General features: G+C 39.2%; 1 protein-coding gene across 3 annotated transcripts in view; it reads left to right on the top strand.

The window, feature by feature from the left end:
- The first annotated feature begins 3,280 nt into the window (after window positions 1-3,280).
- The window catches only part of eps8l2 (EPS8 signaling adaptor L2), a 213,547-nt gene continuing 194,580 nt past the window's right edge, over window positions 3,281-22,247 (top strand). For all 3 annotated transcript variants that reach the window (XM_063062022.1, XM_063062023.1, XM_063062021.1), the window contains exon 1: window positions 3,281-3,601. The gene's annotated coding sequence lies outside the window, so the exon portion shown is untranslated. The remainder of the gene's footprint in view (window positions 3,602-22,247) is intronic.

Here is a 22,247-nt window from a genome sequence, read left to right as displayed (position 1 = left end):
CATTGTGTAGACTGCTAACCAGGCAAAAGGAGCTAGTGTAAGTGAAAATGGCACCAAAGGTCATAGTAAAGTTTTCCATTCTCAGAAGTGTGTGTAACTTCACTCCCCTTCGGGTTATTCCAGTGTTCAGCACTTCTTTTTCTCAAAATTATGAATTGGAATTTCTCTGCTGGGATCGTTACCTTAAAATTAGAATTAGAATTTCTTTAGAAGAGAAATTAGTAAGCAATTCTTGCCATAGAAACAATAGGAAAATAGAGATGGGTGTGCTTGTGTGGCAAAGTCATGATTTTAGTGGACTAACAATCCATTGGCCTTGGTCAATGTATAGGGTCAGTTTACAACCATGACAACTGGGCACTAAAATTCAAAGTATGTAATTTTATTATCAAAGTACATATATGTCAACATATACAACCCAGAGATTCATTTTCTTACAGGCGTACACAGTAAATCCAAGAAACACAAAAGAATCAATGAATGACTGCACCCAAAATTCAGCCACATGGTTAAAACTGGAATAAAAAATGGACATCAGTAATTGCACATTTTTCCCTTATATTCTTCTGCTGTCCTTACTTACACCAAACATCTTGCAATGTGGTTGATCCTTAACTGCCCCATAAAATGGCCTAGCATGGAATTTTGTTCAAGAAGATTTATTGTTCAATAAATCCTGTCTTTGCCAGTGGTAACACAGCTCATGAATGTATTAAAAATACTCAAAATGTTTTAATCTCACTATGACACAACTGAGTGCCAAGGAAAGGAAAGCAAAGTAAATCAGCAATTTTATGCTCAGAGACCTTCCATTTGAAAGCATAAATTCCCTTGTGTAAAATTAAAAGCCTGACTACCACAGAGACCCAATTATTAATTTCCATGGTTGCTCTCCCTTTTCAACTCATTTTAGTTGTTTGAAGTTTTATTGCTGATGAACTTAAAAAGGTTAATGATGCGCAGCTTTCCATTTCAACCCCACCATGGCAATAATCCTCCCTCTTGTCTTGAGATAAATGATAAATGGTTTCAAATGTTGTATATTTATTAACTGACATTAATGCATTATTCTTCACAGCAGGCATTGGCAGGTGTAAGGATGCTCAGCTGGCATTCAAACAAACTCACGTTGAGACTGTGATCAACCATGAGAATATTGATTGATTTTCCTTCCATAGTGCAGAAATTGTACTAAGGACAATTTTTTTCAGTTACAAAGAAAACATTGGCTGTTTATTTCCATAGATGCTGCCTGACCTGCTGAGTTCCTCCAGAATTTTGCGTATGTTGCTTTGGATTTCCAGCATCTGCAGACTATCTCATATCTTTGCAGTAATATAACACCCTCTGAGCATATCCGAAAATGGTCTACAATCAATAATCATTTTTTGAAGTGTATTTACTCTGGTAAATGTTGGAAACAATGCTGCCATTTTGCACACAGCAAGCTTCCAACAATAGCTGTTTAAGAACGATTGATGATGCTGGATAAGCAATAAAGATGGTAGTGTGGCAATTAGAGTGATGCTATTACAGTCTGGGATGTTGGGGTTTGGAGTTTAATTCAGATGTCATCTGTAAGGAATCTGTATGTCCTCCCTGCGGAATGCCTAGGTTTTCTCCAGATCCTTGGGTTTCCTCCTTAGTCCAAAGACGTGCTGGTTACTAGGTTATTTGGTCATTGTAAATTGTCCCATATTAGGCTAGAGTTAAATTGGGGGCCACAGGGTGAAGCAGCTTGAAGGGCTGGAAGGGCCAATTCCATGCTGTATTTGTAAATTAATTAATCAATTAAAACAATTTTTTTTTAAAAAGTTCTCAAACCTTCTTCAAAACATCTAATATCACATCTGAAAGACTAGACTGTGAATGAACCTGGGACTTTCTGACTGGGGGACCAGATTTTCATTTAACCCAGATATCCAGTTCCCGGTACCGCGTGCGATCAGCTGGCTTGGTAGAGACCAAACTTAATTTATAATCTTCATGGTCTCTCCCATATAATTGTTCGCTGTAGAAATTGATATGATGTTAAAAACGTACAACCAGCCAGAGAAGGTGGCTGGCTGGGAGATTAAAATCTTTAATGACCTCTGGGTCAAAGTCAGTGTGCATATTAATTTCAGTTGTTCAGGCAATGGCAGTTAGAGGACAGCAGGATACTGTGAAATTGGGGGAGAATTAAACACAGGAGTTTTTAATGCAATCCAGTGACATTGTGAATGCAACAGTGCCATAATTTAGGCAGGAGAGGCGACAAAATGGAGGTTTCAGTGCAGACAAAATAATTAAACAGTGTAGGAATGCGGAATTGAACATGGAGTCCAGTTGGAGGACGGAGTGAAGGGACAACAGTTCAAACAGAAACAACTTTTAGACTCTCAAGCTAGTTACCGAAGTGATGAGTTGAGTCAGGATGACAGGCACTATTCAGGTCGGGGAACACCCACAACACCAATTAAGAAGGTCTAAATATCTGAGAAAGCAGGTTAATCATCTAGACCCATAATTAATATTAATAGCTGAAATACATTTTAGCAATAAAACAGTGCAACTTGTTTACCTGTAAATGAGTCACTTGTGCAAGTGACTTAACATCATAATTATCTGTGCAGTATAAGCACCTGTGTTAGTTTTTTAATTGTTCAGCAAAAAGTTGGCTCCTATTCTGACTCTCCAGGTAGTATCTGGAGTTTATTTAAAGCAACGACACACCAATGCTATAATAGCTGCACGCATATCACTTCCTAATACAGTACTTTTATGTTTATGCATGTTTGTTTCCCAATCAGTATGAAGCAGTGCTAATATTTGTAGTTTCTCACACTCATGAATGGCTTGATGTATAACTGGCCATCTGGGGTGCATCTTCACTGCTTTTCCAAATGTAGCTCCTTTTCACTTTCCACCTACTTCTTCACTGCCCTTCCCTATTATGCTGAATCCTTTATCTTCTTTTCATAGTTCCTTCAAAAAATTCTTTGGTTTTGCCTTTATAATTCCTCCTTTATCTTCTATCCTTCATCTCTATAACCCCTCCGAGTTCTGAGCTGTGAGTTCTTCCAAATGAGAAACACTACATATTTTCAAGACTTGATAACTGCTTAATTATTGAGGCATATGCTGGATTGGATTATAAAAGAAAATAGCAATAGCGTATTTGGTTAATTGAAATAATAGCTGATAGACAATGTGTCCATGGCATTTAAATAACAGCTGTGCTGGTTTCCAACGTAACCTGCTTGACTGCTTTAAGTCCCTCCCACCTGTAGAGCTGGTATCCAGTGCGAGTTTGGCCTCTTCTTGTTAACACTCCTCTGCCGCATGCAGCCCACTGAACAGAGACAGCCTGCAAGCAAGCAGGTGGTATGCTGGTATAGGTTGTTCGAGCAATAAGTGAATCTGAAACTGGAGAGGCAGAGTGACGCAGATAAAATTGGTCGCATTGGTATTGCAAGACTGATTATCTACAGGAGCAAAGTTCAACTGACAGGGTGGTGGGAGGAAATAAAGCATTGATTCTTCACCTCCAGGTAAAAGTAGAAGCAGGTTTAATGGCTGAAAAGTTTGAGTGAAAGTGCTTCTCGTGGCTTGTTTATTGGTAAGTCAATTGACAGTTTTTCTGCTTTCTATCAATTATTATATGCAATTTTAAATGGCTGGCTAAGTAAGATGGCATACTAAGTTCTGAACTGCCTGCGTTTCTAATCATGCTGTCAAAAGAATCCATGTAATTAATTCCAAGACTGATTCTGTAGGATAGGGGCTCATTAAAATGTCTTTTCATCATAGAGTGAGAATTGTTTCTTTGGAGGGTTTACTAATCAGTTACTTAGATATGGATATTCACTGTTCAGCTGTGAATACTGACAACGATAATATACCTGCGTTGACCTTCATTGTGTTGTCTGAAGGGGGCACATGTGTTTACATGTTACGAAGCATGATTTGAATGTGGCTAGGAATAAATGATGCCTGATGATTTTTATTAGTGTGAGTGTGCTACTTAGTAAAATGTGTTTATAGTAAAGGGAACTGTTGCTCAGGCCACCCAGTACTCTGAGAGTTCATTGGATAAAAGACAGAAGGGGGTTGTTTGATGTGCAAGGGTGGTAATATTGCCAGAGCAGAGGAAGGAGACACTGTTTAAAAGAAACTGTTTGTAGTTCTATAATTTCACCATCAAGTTACCCATTGTGATTAGACCATTTTAAATCCTCTTGCATTATAAATTAGACATAATACCCCCTTCCCCATGGCATTTAAGATGATCTGTCTATTTCAATTATATCATGTATCCAGAGAGTTTGTACAAATTTGAAACTAGGTCCAATTTGAAATTAGGTTAAACCGTCTTTTGGAATTGGAATTCATTATGTCTGGAAATCAGAGTATATACATATATATTTTAATGCTCTGTAATTATTTCCAAATTAGAACACAATTGTAATGCATTCATACGTTGAACTATACTTGCCTGGAAACCCTGTTCACAAAATATGTGTGCCAGTAGAATGATATCATTTCCCATGTAACATCCCTTCAGAGCAATGCCTGTAAAATATGGCCATTGTTCAGAAATGCCCCTGCTATTGGCACTCTCAAAGCTCCCATCTTGTAGGAGTGCTGCTTCCTGAGCAAGTGCCAAGCCCTCTTCTGGAAACCTTATTCAGATACAGTTCCTTACTTAGCTCCTCTTCTTTGTGAACCATCTGCCCACCAGTTCTACCCCCCCCCCACCACCACCACCACGTCTTCATGATTACAGACACCAAAATTCCACCCACCAGCCAAGCCCAACGTTTATCACCAACTTTGGAACCGAGGCCTTTTCCACATCCAGCCTTCACATCACAGATCTCGGTCTTGATCCAATCCCTGAACACATCCCCTCTCATCTATATTGCCCCCGCTGCCTCTTCCTACCACCTTTGTACCCAGCCCCCGTCGTGAATTTAACATGATACTATCTTTCGTGAACTACTCATTGCTGTGTAGCACAAAGAAATGTATGTAATGGCCAGTCAGTTGTACCCGATGTCTTAGGCCTTGGGCTTAGGTGAACTTTGCCCATGATGAATGCTTAAGGACACCTCTGCAGTGAACTTCAACACCAGCAATATCACAAGGAATTTTAGTTGTAGGTTCATGTAACGATTTCTTTAACGTGGTAATCTTAGAATTATTAACCTTTAGACCTAACTTCACTACTAATTCACCAGATCATAAATCCCATTTATATTAGAGGTTTGCCTGTGATAACAAAAATACTTTTGAAAATTGTCCTATATTGCAGTACTGAGGCATCAAAGGAACAGAAAGTACCAAAAATACTCAGTATTTTAGGTCAATGGACTTTTCCCTCTTCGCAGATACTGCCTGCAGAGTACTTCCAGCTTTGTGTCTTTTGTTTCAGGTTTTCAGTATGTATGGTACTTTGTCCTTTCCTATAGTATCGTGCGCTGTTATCTTAAAATGTTTATATCTTTGAGGTGAACCAAAGGCAGATAAGGTAGCTTCTTCACACCAGTAGTATTTATGCTCTGCCCCACCTTAGATCTCGTCATGTATATTTCTGAATGCCAGTCATAATTTTTTTATTAGTAATACCAAAGAGTATGTTCTGGCTATGAGAATACTTCACTGTATAAACAGTATGAATTTCACAGCTTTAACTAAGCTATATTTGCAATTTTTTACTTTCAGAAAGATCCCTTCATCTCAATGATATATCAGTGTTCCATTGAATTATAATTACTTTTACCTCCATGGAGAGAATAAAATGTGATGAATATAAATGGGTGCTGGATGACTGCTGCAGGCTGGGTGGGCTGAAGGGCCTGTTTTCATGCCGGATGACTTTGGCTCTTTCACTTTTCCCTCCTTATTGATTGAAGATTTCCTAAGACTGGTAATGAACTGGTGCTGATTATGGATTATGGAGCTTGTTCATGGAAACTAGTCAGGAGAGGAATGTTAGTGTTTTGTGCAAAGGGCGAAAAATAAAAATAGTTATTAATTTGTCTCATCACATTAAAACTTGAACAAATCTTCTAGTTGTCAGGGATCATGGGAAAAGCAGAGAGCCATCTTTTCTGGACAGCCAGCAAACATTCCAGTTGGGGAAAATAAGATGGGAATCAGAAGTCATTAGGCATAGAAACAGGCCCTTCAGCCCACTGAATCCATGATAACCACCGAACATCCATGAAGCTAATCCTCCAACAATCCCTTTTATTCTACACACATTCCCATCAATGTCTACTGGATTCTATCACTCACCTACAGTACCTACTTGGGACAACTTACAGCAGCCAATTAACTTAGTGACCTGCATATGTTTAGGATATGAGGGAACATAGAGGAAACCCATGCAGTCACAGGGAGAATATGAAAACTCCACACAGAGAGCACTGGAAATCAGGATTGAACCCAGATGGCTGGAGCTGTGAGAAAGTGGTTTTATGAACAACTGTGCCATTCTGATGTTCTGAATGCCCTTAAATCAATCTCAAGTATCCCCAGGAAGCCACTGATATCATAGGGTGTTGCTATAAGTATTCTGACCTGCGTCTCAAAATCCATCAATACAATTTTTTTGGCATTAAAATGCTGTTCTGGAAGACATCAACATTGTGTGAAAGTCTCAAACAGATGGAGAGCTTCAAATATAAGGTTCATAAAAGAGAATTGTCTGTTTTCCTTCTAATATTGAACTGAGATTGATACTAATATTGAAAATGGATGGAAGGGTGTGTTGTGATAGTGACATTGTGATTCTGCAATGGGATTGGATGAAAATCTGTCAAATGTTGAATAATGTGGTAAAGTACAAGGTCATGCACTTTGGTAAGAGTAATCAAAAGGCAGATGATTGCCTAAAGGGGAGAAATTATAAATGAATAAAGTATAGGTGTACCTAGGTGTTCCAGTACATGAATTGTAAAAAGTTGTCAGTAGTTAGTTGAGAAGGCAAATGGCACTTTGGCTTTTTATTACAAGGGAGATGATGTTAAAAGTGGGTAGGTTTTGTTACAATTGTATAGTGTGTTGGTGAGGCTACGTCTCGAGTTCTGCACATAATTTTGGTCCCCTTATTAAAAAATGATATACTTGCACTGGAGGAGTTCTAATGGTGATTCACCAGGCTACTTCCTGGGATGAGAAGGTTGTCCTATGCAGAAGGGCTAAATAGCGTAGGTCTGTAGTACTCCTTGAGTTTAGAAGAATGAGGGGTGATCTTATCCAAGTTTACAGGATACTAATGGGGCTTGATAGAGTAAATATTTTCTCTAGTATGGGAATCTCAAATTAAGATAAAGGACTAGTCATTTAAAATTGAAGTGTGTAGATATTTCTTCATTAAGAGAGTAATGAACCTCTGGAATTCTCTCTCCTAGAGGTGATGGTGGTTAGATCATTAGTAATATTTATAGTGGAGATTAATATCTGAGGAGTAGAGGAGGGGCTGAGGCCAACATAGATCAGCCATGATCATATTGAATGGTGGGCTGACTTGTGGAACTTGGTGTTCTACGCCTGCTTCTACTTTCTTATGTTCATCTTGGTTTCCGTGCTGTTTCATTGTTAGGTTGTAGATTCTCACAGTTCTCTTGCAACTGACACATTATGTACAATCTTTGCAAGCAGCTCTTAAAATACATACCATACTCTTTTAGTTACTGTAGAAAATTGGACAGGTGCTGCAGAGATGAGAGGAGGTGGGAGTGTGATACTGTAGGCTACAGAGAGCTGACTAGGCTGGGGCACAACAGTGGTCACAGAGACCCTCCAAGTCTACAGCTAATCCTGGCAGGACATCACCTGTAAGGAAACAAAATGAGTCTCTGAGTACCTGGGCTTTCAGGAAGCCTGTAGTGCAGGCAACTGCATGTGTCTATTCTGCCTGCTTCTATAAACTGAATGAACATTTAATGGAATTTCCAGTTCATTCTGCAAGATTGCAGTTCATTCTCAACTTTATATTGGTTAAAAATCAAGTAGAAATGATTCCCTGGAACAAACAGAATTACCTGGACAGGATGACATAAGGCGTCATACCATAGGCTGAGCCCAAAATCAGACATAGACTATGTATGGATTGGAGAAAGCTTGTGGAAGAGTTCTGAGCTGCTGTTTGTCAACCATGAATATGACAGAAGACCCCAGAATTTTATATGTTAAAAAAAAATTTCATTTAAAGAGATGCTTTTTAAAAAATTTTGTCCATTGTTGATCTTGCATCATTTGAAAATCTATCTGTTAATTAAAACCAGACAGTTGGCAGCCATAATCCTATTAGCAAATGCCAACAGTACAAATGAGCTTTCTCTTATCTTTGCATCACTTCCAGTGGATATAGAGTGGAAAAAAACATTGGGCATGAAATTGAGCTCCACATTGTTTCTTGTTTGGGCACAGTTGTATTAATTTATTGTACAATACTCACCATTACCATGTCGTGATGGGTTATGGTAAGTGCACATGCCAGAAGCATTCAATGGAGGGCAGATCATTTTATATTTTTATTTAGAGATACAGCATAATAACAGGTCCTTCTGGCCCAATGAGGTCACACTGTCCAATTACACCATGTGGCCAATTAACCTACTAACTATTTAGAATGTGGAAGGAAATCGGAGCACCCAGAGGAAAGCCACGTGGTCATGGGGGAGGCATACAAACTCCTTATAGAGAGCAGTGGAATTGAACACAGATTGTTGGCACTTTGATAGTATTACATTGACTGCTTTGCTACCAAGCAGACGATAATTACGCAATTACGGCATCTTAAATTGTGTAACTCTAACTTAATCCCACCTTTGGAACAATAGACTTTTACAATGCAGCTAACTGAATGTGTCTGGCTTACACAGAGGCTTCAGGATTTAATCGAGGGAAGCCACATCCTCGCTTTTCTGCAAGAAAGGATGATCACTAGCTTGAGGGTTCATTCTTCTCTGCTTCAGGAAATTCTTCAGGGAATAAGACAAGAGTCTGCACAGCAATTTAAATCTCACCCTTTTGGAGAGGCATAGTAAACAGATACTTTATACATGTTCATACTCAAGCATTTTTAGTATGTGTAACAATTTAGAGGGAAGAGGTCATGCCTTGAATTATCCTTTCCTTTACCCTGTTCTTGCCCTGAGTTGCATCTTTTGCTAGACCTTGTACCAGTTACGATAATTTGTGTTAATTTGATAGTTTATATTAATTGCAGAAGGAAGTGAATGCTGTTCAGACCTGACAAAGACACCATGGCAACAATTCCATTAGCGGTGTAGCAATATAGGAAGGATGAGGAGTTAGCCTGGAGACCAAAGGAAGCTGCCAAAGACTGGGAGAAGGCATTGAATTGGGCTCTGAAGAAAGTATATGGGCAAAGATTCTTTTTCTGCTTGACTCACTGAGCGCTTGCAAAAGATTGCTTGTTGTCCTAAATAGTAATAGTTGTCTCACAGTGAAATTCACTTCTAAGTAGATTCTAAGAGGTAAAACTGCAGCTGTAATGCTGGACGTGTGTAACAGTTACTATTGTGTGTAATGGTATGTAACACTGTATTGTTATTAGCTGTAACAGTATTAGTGGCTGTTAATTTCTGCAACCTTGTCATTTTTTTTTACAGCACAGGCACGTTGAAACACTTCACAGTCCACACCATACAACTGTCATCAGGAGGTCACAAACTACTCCCCACTGCAGTAGGGTAGAATTCCCCTCCTTCCCACTTGGCCCAGAGCAGCAAGGTGATGTGGAATCTGCAGGTAGCTTAATTGTGCAATGTGCCATTGATTGCACTCATGATGTGCTGATAGTGCCATGTCCATTTCCCTAATCCAGCTTTAAGTTGTGACCACCACTAGAGTATCATCATGATCTGCTTAAAAATCAAGCAAAGGTAGCAATGTTCTGATATTTTGTGAGTCTGCTGTGCCTCTTTGAGCCAGTCATTCAAATGGCCACTGAAACGATAAAGCCACCCTCTCAATGCCTGCCTGAAAGTGAAGCAAGACAGGCCCCTCAAATCTTTCTTACCAATTAATAAGATCATGGTGATTTCAACCCCATTCTGTCCTTTGTTGATAACAGATCCACAATGCAGCAAGTGAAAAGCCCAGGTTTCCACTTCAATGGGGCTTTGCCCAGAGCTCTGTAAAAATGGATAAGGATGGAGATTGAGACACATGCATTGTAAACCATTCACAATGAACTGTCCACTCACAGTGAAGTTATAACCAGCAGCTAGATGAAATGGTCAACTAGAAGAGCTTCCTCTGAATGTTACTTTTATTAAATGCCTCAAAGAGTTATTGTTCCAGTAGGTCCAAATGCTCACAGGTAAAGTACAGACGGTTGGGGGGAATGGGGCCAAAGCTGTGTCACTGATTTTTGGTTTAGGTTAATCTCATCTCTTGAATTTGCTGCAGGTGGAATAATGCATTTCCAATTCAGAGCTATTAGGGAGGAGGGCAATGAAAGGGGATATAAAGGTGTTAGTTAGGATCATTTATTGTGGTCGGTCTAATTTCACAGAACAGAATAACAGGAGAATGAAAAAAATATTTTTTCTTTCTAATTTGTTACTACTATCCAAACCTCACTGGATACTCCTTTTGCTCATGTGTATTTGGCGAGAAAGATGCAGTGTTTATTGCAGGATATCAAATGGCCAATACTTATTTTTGCATTTCCAGTTGATAATATAGGAAGTCATTTGTCCCAATGAGTCTATACTGGCTCTTGGAGCAATCCCATTCCCCTCCCCCTATAAAATACCCTCCCTCACGTCAACATTAACAGCAACTTCTCTTGATTCTCTGACCTCCCGACTTTTCGAGGAGAAATTTACAGTAGCCAGTTAACCTATTGACAAGCACACCTTTGGGATGTGCAAGGAAACTGGAGTGCTGGGGAAATCTATGCCATCACCGAGAAACTAAGCAAGTTCCAGGCCTGCACCTGGTATTCTGATACATTACTGATGAAGGAAGAGATAATATATTGTTGAGTGGACATGGTTACAGCATTTCACCATCTCTTCTTCCTCCACTCAAACAGTCCACTCCATGAATATTCATCAAAATATTTAATAGTATCAAAATGTGCTTAATTTATAAATAGAAAATGTTTGTGAAAGGGAATATTTTAAATTTCAACATAGGAGTCTCAATATCCATTCTTATATATTTTTGCAGAGCTTTGGGCATAGTTCCATTGAAATAGAAACCCTGTGCTTTTCACTTGCTACATTTGCTCATCCATTGGAGTCAGATAATTAGAGAAAAAAAAAGTTGCATTAATGTTGCCTCTTTCAAGACCTCATGCTTATCCAATACACCATGTAGTTTATGTAGTGAGGTCATTGCTGTAGTGTTAGTAAGAACAAAGCAGTCTAGTTGCTCAAAGCATAGAAATGCCAAAAGATAATTACTACTTAAAATGTTTCTAATGATTTGGGGGCTTGTGGAAGGATAGGCTCAGAAATCTTCTTGCATCAATTATACTACAAAAGAACTTAGAATAATTATCAATCAGGTTACACATATGGCCACAATTAAGCATCAATACAATGAACATAATATTCTCATTAGAGTATGTCTTTAAATTAAGATATCTGGACTATGCAAAGTGGTTGAGCTTTTTTTTTTGTAAAAATGATATTCTGATATCTGCAGTTTATTATAGAAAAATTGTCAAAAAAAAACATTTTCTCTCGGTAACAATGTGGGCTACATTTCTCAAAAGGATTTTGATATCTCAGAATTGATGAAGGGTCTTGGCCTGAAATGTTGACTGTTTCCTTCCCTTCATATATGCTGCCTGAGGTCCTCCAGTACTTTGTGTGTGTTGTGCAAGATTTCCAACAAAATCTCTTTTGACTCTGTGGTGAGGTTCTTTCTTCAGATTCCGGATATTTTTCTCTATTATGTTTCAATGGCTAGATTTATGGACACAACCACAAAATAGTATGACATGAATAATCTGTGCTTTCATTGAATTAACAACTGAAAGATCACCCTGTCTAGTACAAAAGCAATTAAACATAATCTCTTTCTTAACATTTCAGGAGAAAACTTTACAGGAATTGAGTGTTGTGGGCCTCGTCTTCATGATAGTGTTGAGGGAGAAAGTGCTTTAATTCTTATATATGCCTAAAGTAAACTTCAGATGTTGATTTCCCAGTTTTAAAAAGCACAATAAATGGCATAATAACAACATCTAGCTCTTGTTCCATATTTTCATGACACAGATAAATTATTTAATGAATCACTCGCCATCTTCTGAAGAGAATGTATTTTATTGCATTGATGCATTCTTTCTGAATCAAAGATAAATGTTAGACAACCACCACCATCCAGACCATCCTCTCTTCTCACTGTTTCCATCAGGAAGGAGGTATTGGAGCTTTGGGTCCCACACCACTAGGTGCAGAAACAGTAACCCTCAGCCATCAGGTGACTGAACCAAAGTGAATAACTTCACTCACCCCAACACTGAACTAATTCCACAACCTATGGACTGACTTTCAAGAGCTCTACAACTCATGTTCCCAATATAATTTATTTAATTTATTATTATTATTATTTTGTTTTACTTTTTATATTTGCATAATTTGTTATCTTTTGCACATTGACCATAAGATATAGGAGCAGCATTTGGCCATTTGGCCCATCGAGTCTGCTCCACCATTTCATCTTGGCTGATCCAATTTTCCTCACAGCCCAATCTCCTGCCTTCTCCCCATATCCTTTCATGCCCTGACCTATCAAAAAGGGGGGAGAAGAGTTGTGCTGATAGGGGATCCATTATTTAGGGAAACAGAAAGGGGGTTCTGTGGATGAGAATGAGATTGCTAGCTAGCATATTCCCTCCCAGATGCCAGGGTCCAAGACATCTTAGATCAAGACCTCATCATTCTTAAGTGGGAGAGAGAACAGCCAGATGTCATGGTCCATGTAGTTATCAATGACATAGGTAAGATGAGTGATGAGCTTCTGCAGAGTAAGTTCGGAGAGATTGTTGCTAAATTGAAGAACAGGACCTTCAATCCTGATCTCAGGATTCCCACCTGTGCCATGTGCGAGTGAGGGCAGAAATAGAATGATCGTACAGTTTAACACATGGCTAAGGAATTGGTGTAAGAGGAAAGATGTCAGATTTTTGGATCATTGAGCTCATTTCTGGGGAAGGTGGGACCTGTGCAGAAGAGATGAATTAAACCTGAACTGGAGGGAGACTAATATCCTTGTTGGAAGGTTTACTAATGTTGCATGGGGGAGTTTAAATAAGAGTTGCAAGGGGATAGGAACCAAAATTCAATAACAAATAGTGGAGTGGTCGTGGAGACATGTATTGTTAAAGCCTCAGAGAAGCTAGGAATCAAAAGGTTGAGCATGGTGCGACTAATATTCTGGGCTGCAAATATCTCAATGGAAGAAGAATTGTAGGAAAGGCAGATGAGCTCAGGGCATGGATCAGCATATAGTATTATGTTATTGTAGCCATTAGTGAGACTTGGTTGCATTAGGGGTGGGGCTGGTGGTTCAATATTCCTAGGTTCCATTATTATAGACAGAGAGAGCAGGAGAGATTAAAGGGGAAGGGGTAGTGTTTCTAGTCAGGGAAAATGTCAGGACAGACTAGAGAACTCATCTAGTGAGGTTTAATGGGTGGAACAGAGAAATAAGTAAATTTTTACCACGTTATTGGGGCTATCTTAAGGACTGCCCAACAGTCCGCAAAATTTAAAGGAACAAATTTGTAGAGAGATTGGAGACTGTTGCAAGAAACATAAGGCTGTTATAGTAGGTGATATTAACTTTCCACATGTTGACTGGGAATCTCACCCTGTAAAAAGACTAGATGGGATAGGGTTTGTCAAATGTGTTCAGGAAAGTTTCCTTAATCAGTACATAGAAGTGAAATACTTGATCTGCTATTAGGAAATGAGACAGGGCAGGTGACAGAAGTTTGTGTATGGAAACATTTTGAATCTAATGATCATAATGCCATTAGTTTCAAAGTAAGTATGGAAAAGATTGGTCAGTCTATGGGTTGAGATTGTAAATTGAAGAAAGGCCAGTTTTGATGGTATCAGAAAGGATTTGACAAGTATGGATTGGGATAGGCTGTTTTCTGGCAAAAGGGCACTTGTTAAGTGGAAGACCTTGAAAGGTGAAGTTTTAAGAGTACAACGCTTGTATGTCCCTGTCAGAATAAAAGGTAAAGATAACAAGTGTCTGGAACTTTGGTTTTCAAGTGATATTGGCAACCTAGTTAAGAAAAAAAGGGAGGTGCATAGCAGGAATAGGCAGATAGGAACAAATGAGGTAGTAATCAGGTATAAGAAATGCAAGTGAACACTGAAGAAAGGAATCAGGAGGGTTAAAAGAAGAAATGAGGTTGAACTAGCAGACAATGTGAAAGAGAATCCTAAGGGATTCTACAGTTATATTAGGAACAAAATGATTGCAAGGGACAAAATTGGTCCTCTGGAAGATTACAGCAGTAATCTATGTGTAGAGTCAAAAGAGATGGGGTATATCTTAAACAGACTTTATGCATCTGTGTTTACTCGGGAGATGGACACAGCATCTATAGAAGTGAGGCAAAGCAGCAATGAGGTCATGGACACTATGTGGATTACAGAGGAACAGGTGCTAGTTGTCTTGAGGCAAATTAAGGTGGATAAATCCCCAGGGCCTGACACGTTATTCCCTTGGACCCTGTAAGAGGCAAATTCAGTAATTGCAGGGTCCCTGGCAGAGATATTTAAATCATCCTTAGCAACAGATGAGGTACTGGGGGATTGGAAGATAGTTAATTTTGTTCCACTGTTTAAGAAAGACTCTGAAAATAAACAAGGAGATTATAGCCTGACATCAGCAGTGGGAAAGTTATTGCAAGGTATTCTTTGTGACCAGATATGAGTATTTTGATAGACAGGGACTGATTAGAGATCGTCAGCACTTTTTGTACCTTGGTAGGTGCAAACCAATCTTACAGAGTTTTTCGAGGAAGCTACCAGGAAAGTTGATGAAGGCAAGGCAGTGGATGCTACCTACCTAGATTTTAGCAAGGCATTTGACAAGGTCTCACATGGGAGGTTGGTCAGGAAGGTTCAGTGGCTTGGCATTCAAGATAAGGTTGTACATTGGATTGGACATTGGCTTTGTGGGAGGAGTCTGAGAATGGTAGTAGATAGTTGCCTCTCTGACTGGAGGCCTGTGACTAGTGGAATGCTGCAGGGATCGGTGCTGGGTCCATTGTTGTTTGTCATCTATATCAATAATCAGGATGGCATTGTGGTTAGCTGGATCAGCAAATTTGTTGATGACACCAAGTTTGGAGTGTAATGGACAGTGAGGAAGATTGCAGTGGTAGCTGGAAAAATGGGCTGAAAAATGGCAGATGGGATTTCATACAGAGAAGTGTGAGGTGGTGCACTGTGGTAGGACCAACTAGGATAGGTCTTACACAGTAATTGGTAGGGCACTGAGGAGTGCCTTAGAACAAAGGGATCTGTGAATACAGATCCATAATTCTAGAAAGTGGAGGCACAAGTAGGTAGGGTCATAAAGAAAGCTTTTGACACATTGGCATTCAGAAATCAAAGTCTTGAGTACAGGAGATGGTGTGTTATGTTTAAATTATATAAGATGCTGGTGAGGCCTAATTTGGAGTAGTGCGTGCAATTTTGGTCATCCACCTACAGGAAAGATGTAAATAAGTTTGAAAGAGTACAGAGAAAATTTACAAGTATGTTGCCGAGACTAGAATACCTGAGTTATAAGGAAAGATTGAATAGGTTAGGTCTTTATTCTTTGGAGCATAGAAGATTGAGAGGAGATTTGACAGAGGTATACAAAGTATGAGGTGAATAGATAGGATAAATGGAAGCAGGCTTTTTCCGCTGAGGTTGGGTGGGACTACCACTAGAGGTCATGGATTAAGGGTGAACGGTGAAAAATTTAAGGGAAACATCAGGGGAAACTTCTTCACTTAGAGTCATGAGAGTGTAGAATGAGCTGCCAATGCAAGTGGTACATTTGAGCTCAATTGCAATGTTTAAGGGAAGTTGGATAGGTGCATGGATGGGAGGGGTGTGGAGAGCTATGGTCCAGGTGCAGGGTGATTGTACTAGGCAGCTTAAATGGTTCAACATTGACTAGTTGGACTGAAAGGCCTGTTTCTCTGCTGCAGTTTTCTATGACTCCATGAACCTATATTGCCAGTGATAATATATCTAAAAGACATGAATGCTTGGTGAGGCATTATAAACCTCTATATATTCTATAAAAGATGACTCCTCCTGAGATAGAAAGGCTTTGAATTCAAGTTCATCATCCTGTTCTATCCTTTTATCACAGGAAACACACTACGCTTCAGTGTGTAAAGTAGGTGGTGGTGGTGGTGGTCACCCCTTATTTATTCATTCAAAGCAGCAAAGATTATTAAATTGAGATTCACTGCTTTCATAAACTTCAGTTTTAATTCCTGCAGTTGGGACAGTTGGCTTTGGGGCCCAGCCAAGAGTGAAAATTCCATTGTCATGGCCACACTGGAGTCCGTAGGTATCACATGCCTCACATCTATGATGTTCCCAGAAGGACCCAACTCAACCTATTTTGACATACTATATGGCAAATTAATATCTTGCTTTAACTTGTTTGTTTCCATTCCTGTCAATCTCAGTTGCAAATCCTGCTCAAAGATAATCTTATATTAATCTTCTACTTTGGAAAACCCAAAGTAGATCTGCAGTGGATCTTCCTAATGTTGTTTGGGATTTTAATGAATTACACCTCTGTTCAAGAATCTGGAAAGATATGGAACCAGACAGCATGGAAACAGACCACTGGGCCCTGTTTGTCCATGCTGACCACTGGATACCCTTCCGTATTAATCTTATCTCCTTGCACTTGATCTACAAGCAATTCAAATGCTTATTTATTTATTTATTGAGATACAGCGTGGAATAAGCCCTTCTGGCCCTTGAGTTCCCCCTCATATTCCCCTTAAACATTTCACCTTTCACCTTTAAAATATGACCTCTAGTTCTAACCTCAGTGGAAAAAGCCTGCCTACCTATCTATACCCATCATAATTTTGGACACCTCTGTCAAGTCTCCCTTCATTCTCCAATGCTGCAGGGAACGAAGTCCAAACCTAGTCAACCTTTCCCTGTAACTCAGGTCTTCACATTCCTGCAACAGCCTTGTGAATTTTTTCTGCACTCTTTCAATGCTTTTCCTGTAGCTAGCTGACCAAAACCACACACAATACTCCAAGCAACACACAGAAAATGCTGAAGGAACTCAGCAGGCCATGAAGCATCTAGGGAAAAGTAAAACCAGTTGATGATTTGGGCTGGGATCCTTCATCAGTCCTGATGAAGGTTCCAGGACCGAATCATTGACTATGTACTCCTTTTTATAGATGCTGCCTGGTCTGCTGAGTTCTTCCAGCACTTTGTGTGTGTTGCTCAGATTTCCAGCATCTGTAGATTTCTTCTTGTTCACAATACTGTGAGTTAGGCCTCACCAACATCTTGTGCAACTTCAACATAACCTCCCATATCCTGTACTCAATACATTGATTAATGAAGGCCAATAAGCCAAAAGCTCTCTTTTTAACACTATCTTCCTGTGACGTGACTTTCAAGGAATTATGGATCTGTATTCCCAGATCCCTTTGTTCTACCACACACCTCAGTGCTCTACCCCTCACCGTCTAAGTCCTACCCTGGTTTGTTCTCCCAAAATGTAACTCGTTACACTTGTCTGCATAAAAATCCATCTGCCTTTTTACAGCCCATTTTTTTCCTATTGATCCTGATTCCACTGATAGCCTTCCTCACTGTCCACTACATCCCCAATGAAAAGTATTTATTTAAGATCTTGTATAGACCTTCTGGTCCCATGCACAGATTGTCCAGTCTTGAAGAGCTTCTCTTTCTTCCCTGGCTGTTCTTTTGCATTGTTGGTACTCTTGAATAGTGCCTTCAGATTTACCTTAATCCTGTCTGCCAGTGATTTTGCATCCTTATTTCCTTCTGAAGCATCTCCTTAAACATCTTATAATCTTGACAGTTCTCCCTCCTCACTATTTTCTTATATTTGTTATACCCTTCCATTTCTCTTTATTCAATCTCTAGTAACTTTCAACATCCAGGGTTCCTCATACTTGTTACCCTTGGCTTTTACCCTTGTGGGAACACGTTGGCTTCAAACTTTTACTATTCTTCCATTGAATGTTTTTTTGATATGAAAATGTAGATGTTCCAAATCCTTCTTTGCCAGGACCTCTAAAATCTCCAAAACAATCCCCCATTGGCACTCTTTCCACTTGACCGGCCGCATGCCCAAAAATAATATTCAGTAATGCTCTTTCCCTTGTTGATCTATCTTCATACTGCATCCAAAATCTCAATTGGACTCACCTCCACCTCTTGCTAACCTTTTAATGCTAAGGCAATCCCAGTTAATATTTGAGAAATGGAGATCACACAAAATGTTAACTTTTTTTCTTGCATCTCTTTCTAATTTATCTTTCTCCTTTGGACTGTTGGGAGGTCTGTAATTTGTCCTCAGTAAAGTGACAACACACTTTTTGTCTCTAATTTCCATCCATATGGATTCATTTAAAGAGCCTTCTAGGAGCTCAATCCATAAAAAGTAGAGCAAACTTGGTATTTTTTCTTTGGAGCAAGGAGGATGAGAGGTGACTTGATGGAGGTGTATAAGATAATAAGAGGCATAGATAGAGTAGGCAGCTAGCACCTTTTCCTAGGGTGGCAATGGCTAATACAAGAGGGCAAGCTGTTAAGATGACTGGAGAAAAGTATAGAGGGGATGTCAGAGGTAGACTTTTTTATGCAATGGCCGGTGATCACATGAAATGCACTTTTGGGGGGGGATGATAGTAAAAGTAGATATATTAGGAATACTTAAAGTGACCTTTTGATAGACACATGCATGATAGAAAGATGGAGGGCTATGTAAGAGGGCAAAGTTAGATTGGTCTTAGAGTAGGATAATTGGTCGGCACAACATCATGGGTAGAAAAACTTGTATTGTTCTATATCCTCCCCTAAAGTAATACCAAATTTGTTCAAACCTAACAACATACAGTCCCTTTACTTTTAATCTGTCAAAGGGCAATACTTCGCATTTAAGTGATGGGTTAAACTCCTTCTGCCATTTCTCTGCCCATATCTGCAACTGATCTAAATCCTGCTGTACACTTTGGCGGTCTTCTACTCTATCCATAACACCAAAAAGTCTTTACATCACCTGCAAAACTTACTAACCCACCCATATACATTTTCATCCCGGTCATTTATATATATCACAGGCAGCAAATGTGCCAGCCCAGATCTCTGCAGAGCATTAGTCACAGTCCTCCAGTCAGAATAAATCCCATTGGCCACTATACTCTACCCTGTATGGGCAAACCAATTCTGAGTCTAAATGGCCAATTCACTTTGGATCCCATGCACCTTAATCTTTTGAATGAGCCTTCAACGAACCTTGTCAAATCGTAGAAATCAGAAACAAAACATAAAATTATTGAAAAAACCTAGCAAGTTTAGTAGCATCTGTGGAAAGGAAAACTAGCAATGTTTGTGAAAAGGTAATTGTTCCTCTCACTCCCAATTCTGTCTGACCTGCTGGCTGTTTGCAGCATTTTCTGTTTTTTATTATAGAATTATGTTATCTGCTTCATGTCTCTTCTGCTGATGAAACGACACATCCATTTAGCTAAGTTCATTTAATGGAAGGTAAAATACTCTAGGGTTTAGCTGTCAACTGCACAACAAAAAGAAGCTATTGTGGTGGCTTTACTGCTTTGGTCATAACAGCAACCAATATTTGTACAAGAATGAATTGTTTGTACAAGTAGTTTGAAGCATTGTAGGACAGGAGTACAATTCAAGGCATTAGATTGTGATCACTTGTTACTGTGGTAACAAACCTCAAGTGAACAATCGCAGTTTCAGGGTGTGGTTCCAAACTGTAGAAAGAATTGAGCTAAATGATGTCATAAACAATGAGGAGAGCATCTTACGCACTTTAAAACTGTCATCTATGACACCCAGATAACATTACAGTATAATTTTTCCATCTGTGAACAAAGTGTTTATGACATTTAGTTGTTTTTACATTAGACAGCTCTAGCACATTCGGTCAGTTCCTCTCATAACGGTGAATGACCCAAAAATTCCTCTTTAGAAGTATTCCATTCAATTACATCCTCAAATAATGTTCAAATAAGTATATGTAGTGGATAACATGCATCAGCACCTCTGTGACGGTGGTATTTGAGTCTTGGCATCAACGCAAAATAACTGTGTATGGACTTCGCATGTTCTCCCTGTGACCATGTGAGCTTCCAGCTGATGCACATGTTTCCTTCCACATCCCAAAGATGTGTGGGTTGGTAGGATAACTGGCTGTTGTAAATTGCTCTTAGTACATAGGTAAGTGACAGCATTTGAGGGAGCTGTGTGGAAATGTATTTCATCTGGGTAGCCTCCAATCTGTTGGCATAAATATAGATTTCTCCTTCTGGTATAAAAAAAATTCCCCCCCCCCTTCCTCTAATCCTCACTCTGATCTTTTACCTCTTCTCACCTGCCTATCACATCTCCTTTCCTTTCTTCTATGGTCCACACACATCTCCTATCAGAATCCTCCCTCTCCAGCCCTTGACCTTTCCCACCCACTTGGCTTCACCTATCACTTTTAGCCAGCCTTTCTCTCCTCTCCCCCCCCCCCCCACCTTTGTAGTCCGGTATTTTCCCTCTTCCTTTCAGTGCTCTTAGCCTGAAATGTCAACTGTTTATTCATTTCCATAAATGCAATGAAGTACAGTAGAAGGCCATATTAACAACAGCAAAGAAATGCACAAGAAAGTTAAGGAAATTACTGGAATTAAGAAAACCTCCTCTACAGGATGCATAAGATCAGCAGATGGATCCATACTAACAGATCCAGATAAAGTATGTGAGAGGTGGATTCAGTATATAGAGCAGCTGTTTGAAGATAATGGAGGGGAACCCCCAGATATTAAACACCCTAATTCTGGCCACCCTGTTACCAAAGAAGAAATAACTAAAGCAATGAAAAGCATGAAACATGGTAAAGCCACTGGACCTGATGAAATTTCAGTGGAAATAATACAAGCCCTAGAAGATCTGGGCATAAATATTCTTTTTGAACTGTTTAATGGCATATATGAATCTGGTGTATTGCCTGATGATCTCTTGAAGTCAGTATTTATAACTGCCAAAAATTCCTGGAACTATTGACCGTGAAAATTATAGAACAATCAGCCTTATGAGTCACATAATAAAGATTTTGTTGACAATTGTTCTGAGTCGAATTTAAAAAAGTTAAGGCCCGAAACTTCTAAACCTGCAATATGGGTTTATTGAGAATAAAGGAACAAGGAACACAATTTTCATACTACGAATGCTTTCAGAAAGGGCAATTGAATATCAAAATGACGTCTTTTTATGTTTTATTGATTTCAGTAAAGCATTTGACAAAGTGCAACATGAAAAATTATTTCAAATTCTCACTAAACTAAATATTGATGGAAGAGACCAACAGCTGCTTCAAATTTATATTGGAACCAAACGGTGGTGGTAAAAATTGATGATAATATAAGCTGGACTAAAATTTTTAGTTGGACTAAAATTCGAAGAGGAGTTAGACAGGGATGCGTTGCCTCACCAGAATTGTTTAATATCTATAGTGAAATGATTCTCAGAGGAATAGAAGACCTAGATGGGATAAAAATTGGAGGTGTTAACATCAACAATATAAGATATGCAGATAATACCACCCTAATAGCAAGTGCTGCAGAAGACCTACAAAGCCTCCTGGACAAAGCAGTACAAACAAGTGCAGATTTTGGTCTAACCATCAACTCTTTTTAAAAAAAAAACACAACAAATGTATGGTAATATCAAACCAACAGGATACTCTCAACTGCCAATTGTACATCGGTAACCAAGATATTGAACAAAAGACCAGCTTTAATTATCTTGGTAGCTTTCTATCACAAGATGCTAGAAGTAAAGTAGAAATAAAAAGAAGAATTGCCATTGCCAGAACCAACTTCCAAAAAATGAAACCCATTTTACCAACAGACACATTTCTATGACAACAAGGCTTAGGCTACTAAAATGTTACATCTGGTCAATCTTACTGTATGCTTCCGAAACATGGACTAT

Source organism: Mobula hypostoma, chromosome 11, assembly GCF_963921235.1.
Source record: "Mobula hypostoma chromosome 11, sMobHyp1.1, whole genome shotgun sequence".
NCBI lineage: Eukaryota > Metazoa > Chordata > Chondrichthyes > Myliobatiformes > Myliobatidae > Mobula > Mobula hypostoma.
This window is presented reverse-complemented; position numbering and strand designations above follow the sequence as displayed.